The following is a 4,260-nucleotide window of genomic DNA, read 5'->3' on the forward strand; positions in this document are numbered from 1 at the left end:
AAGCAAGGAGTTAGCCAAACCACTTAGCCAAGCTATGAATACTAGGAGGATAGTAAGTTGCTGATTCATGATAGCGGGGTACCTCAAAGGGCTTGCAGATAGCAATGTAACGATCAAAGGACATCACAGCTAAGAGGATGCATTCAGTTGCCCCCAGGAAATGAAACATATAAAACTGAGTCACACAGCCCCCATAGCTGATAGACTTTTCTGGTCCCCAGAGGTTCAGTAGTAGCTGAGGGATGGTTGTTGTGGTAAAACACAGGTCCAGGAAGGAGAGGTTGGAAAGGAAGAAGTACATAGGGCTGTCAAGGTGAGGATATACCCTGGATACCACAATAATTGAGATATTGCCCACCAGTGTGAAAATATAAGCAATAAGCACCATCACAAAGAGAGGCATTTCCAACCAGGGATGGTCAGAAAAACCCAAGAGAATGAATATCTTTGGTATACTCTCATTGCCCAGACTCATGACTGCCATTGCTCTTGTTGATGGAGTCAAGTTGAATTCCTTTAATTGTTAATTAATTCTGTTAAGTAAAATAAAGTGAGTTACAGAAGCATTTTCTACGTGTTGTAACTTCAGTGGAGTTATTTAACACTTGCAACATGAAAAAATGACTCTAAATGCCATACATTATAAATTTTGTAGTACCTCTAAAAGAAATACTAACAAATCTGTTCATTTGACTTAGAAATAAAAACAGAAAAATTGAATAGAATAATAATCAGGTAAAGGGAAATTCACAGTTGATCTTGTATTAAATAAAAAAAGAAAATAAAAGAATGATTTGAAAGAGTGCCCAAGACCCATCCATGCTAACTTACCACATGCGTCCATTTATTTCATTACTAGACTGCTGACCTTGAGCATATTCTGGTTGAATTTATGAGTTGATTTAGCGTAGGTTCAGAACTGATTTGAGTTGCATAGAAAAAAAACAATACACAATGGTATTATTTAGACCTACTCTGCAAACCCTAGGATGACTTTTTGCCAACATATAACTTACATTATAAAAGGAAGCATGACAACATTTCAGTATCTGAAAACAAGGCAAACAATAACTGATTGCACAGGCCAGTGATAATAGGCATCAGTGCTTATAATCACATTATGGTGTATATTAGTGCTTTTCATACTGTAATTTGTAATCTAGCATATGCATTCTAATAGTTATATGCTATTTTATTGATTTCTTGTATTTATTTTCATTATGGGAGTGTGATGTGTGTGTTTGTGTGTCCTGGATTATGATGTAGAAGGTATGTCTGACTACAGGTAATGGTGCCTTATTTGAAAACCATTCATGGAGTAGAAAAGGAAAAAGGATATGGAGTTAGAAAACTTGGGTCCAGTGTTAATGCATTTAACACTCTGCATTGCTTAAATATTTGGAACCTCCATTATCTACCTTGCTGTGTTGTGAGGATTATTTAGTTCAGTTTAGTACTATCACTTTTTATAAAGTAAAAGACTTAATGTTGATGATCTTCATGAAATATAGTGCACTGTTGGATTGTGAGTTTATATTTGTTTAATTTTTCTTCAGGTTGCATCCAAATGTTAACAGTGCCCTTCCTCTCATAAGAAGTCTCATGAGGATTACACTTTATTCCCTTCAATGTCCCTAAATTACTGAGATCACTAAGCTTGCATCAGATAGTAATGATTTCAAGATTTTTGTGTTAATACACACGTACTTTAATTCATGGAAATATCCAGTAACCATGTCCCTAGCTCAATTTTTAAAGACATGTTTCACTGTTTTAAATTATAATAATGTTGTATTCATATTGAAAGATTCCAATTTTCCATACTTTATTTAGCATATGACTTTGCATAAGGTTGTACAAAAAGATAAAATGAAACTACATAAATTAAACTTCCTCAACCCTTCAACACCTACCTGAAATCGGGGTTGATATTCAGTAGTGGTACTCTGTCACATGGGTTCCAATGACTTGAAATCAACTCAATAACACCTAAAAACAACAGCAACTTTCCTTTTTCCCACAAAAAAGATACTGATATCTTCTTTATATCAGAATTCAGTGTTAAGTGGGGATAAGGATTGAATAGTCTTTGTATTCAGTGGCATTAATACATGTCGTAGATCCTTAACACTTATTTGTTTTTGTTTGAAGGGTCCCAAATCTTTTTAAAAGAGGAAACTTATTTTCATCTAAAATAACACTAGCAGGGTTGTTACTCTTTATATAAAATCATGTCACTTTGTTCTCTGCACAGGAAAGTAATCTCAGTGGAAAATTCTTGGCAAGAAACACTATATAAACTCCCTGGAGGGTACACTAACTTCTAAATTTTTCTTGCCTCAATAAAATGAAATTGCAAATATTGGCATTTTCCACACCCTGTTGCATGTTGGACTCAAGAGTATAAGAAGCCTAGAAGATTTAATCTATTTCAAAAACTTCGTAAGACATTCCTTGGATTACCTGGGAAAATGTAAGACATCAGTTTTGGTGTCAAGATCTAATTTTTTAGTTTATATTTTTTTTCTTAGGATATTATTCTTGAGCTTCCTGGTATAATAAAGATAGAGAAACTCTAGTTCTACACAGAGATAGAAGAGACAACCACTTTCCAAAGTAATATTTAAGGAAGCAAAATGTCCTAGTCTTTGAATATTTATTCTACAATGGCTAGCACAGTATAAACTTCTTTTTACCTTACCTAACATTGACTATATTAAGCTCCTCATTTCATCTAAACAATAAAAGCATTGTGTTGAAAATAATTTAGTATATATTAATGTCCTTTATTCATTCAATCAATCAATATTCATTGAGTGCCTACTACGTCTTATTCTTGTAGATGGTACGAATAGAGCAGTTAACAAAATTTGCCCTAATGAAACTTATGTTCTAATAGAGAAATAATAAATCTGTATTTACTCTCAAGGAGCACTGGTGACTCAATGGTTAACTGCTAAGCTGCTCACCAAAAGGTCAGCAGTTCAAACTCACCAGCTGCTCCTTAGAGGAAGGATGTGGCAGTATGCTTCCTTAAAGATTGCAGCTCTGCAAACACTATGGAGCAGTTTTACCCTGTCCTATAGGGTCTCATGAGTTAGAATTGACTCAACAGCAGTGGGTACTTATTTCTCATGTCTGGAAAAATCTGGCTCTGGAACGATTGAGATAATGTCCTTCAAATCACAATGGCTCAAGCTGCCATATGGTGGTGGTGGTGGGGGGAACACATCTGCATAAGTTTGTTTTAAGATGGGGCCTATATGTTTGAAATTGTAGGTCCAGAAGACTTCAACCTGACCATCTTCCTTTAAGCAATTGATTTGTCCACTTAAGCCCCACAATTAGCAACCCATCAAACAATCTGGGATCCCTTCAGTCATGTTCATATGAATTCTCTTAGATTTGCTCTCTTTGTTTCCACTTTTGTTCTCACCACATACTATATTCTAAGACTGTAGTCAGCTCCTGGTCCTTTGTTTGTATTTACTTCCTATCCAAAATACCCTGCCCTTTAGTCGCTAAAACTAGTCACTAAACCTGCCTTTTCTCTAACTCTCAGCCTTACCTAAGGATATTTTAGATATTCCCTATTGTCTCTTTACATTTTAGAAAACTATTCCCTTTGCTTATATTTGTATACACATGAAAAAGAATGTCAGAGTTATTTCTGAAGTTAAAGGGGTGGATTGTGAAGGAAGCTGTTCTGGTTACCTAGTGCTGCACTGACAGGAATAGACCACAAATGGGAGGGCCTTAACAAACAAGAGTTTATTCTTACAATTTTGAGGCTTTAAGCCCGAGTTCAAAGTGCCAGGCTCTAGGGGCTGGGTAAAAGCCCCTCGACCTTGGGTTGCAGCTCTGCTCCTGCTCCTGGCCCACTGAAGCTGAAGGGTTTTCTTCACTCAGCTGCTGGCTAGTGAGGCTGACAAACCCAAGGTTGACAAGTAAAAAGGCACAGTCCCAATGTTACCTAACCACATGGCAAGCCATTAGTTCAAGTCTCTTGAAAGTCCCAAGGTCGGCAGAGCGTGGCAGACTGCTGAAGGATGACATGTCAAGTGTGCCTTAGGCTAGAGATCTTTATCAAAGCGGCTTCTTATATGTGGGAAGCAGCCCATGTACCCAAAAGCAGCTGCTCAGATGCTCACAGTAGGTTCCACCATGGAGTTGATTACCAGTCTCATCATGGGGAATACCACATCCAGCTGCCCAGTCACTCAACCAGGCCTAGCCAAGTTGACACACAAACTTAACCAC

The 4,260-nt window shown here is 37.0% G+C and overlaps 1 pseudogene; it reads right to left on the reverse strand.

Annotated features, from left to right (window-relative positions):
- LOC122151670 overlaps positions 1-484 on the reverse strand; it is a 48,314-nt pseudogene extending 47,830 nt beyond the window's left edge.
- Between the last annotated feature and the right edge of the window lie 3,776 nt (positions 485-4,260).

Source organism: Orycteropus afer, unplaced genomic scaffold (assembly GCF_000298275.1).
Source record: "Orycteropus afer afer isolate SDZICR_OR568_19922 unplaced genomic scaffold, OryAfe1.0 scaffold00632, whole genome shotgun sequence".
Taxonomy (NCBI): domain Eukaryota; kingdom Metazoa; phylum Chordata; class Mammalia; order Tubulidentata; family Orycteropodidae; genus Orycteropus; species Orycteropus afer.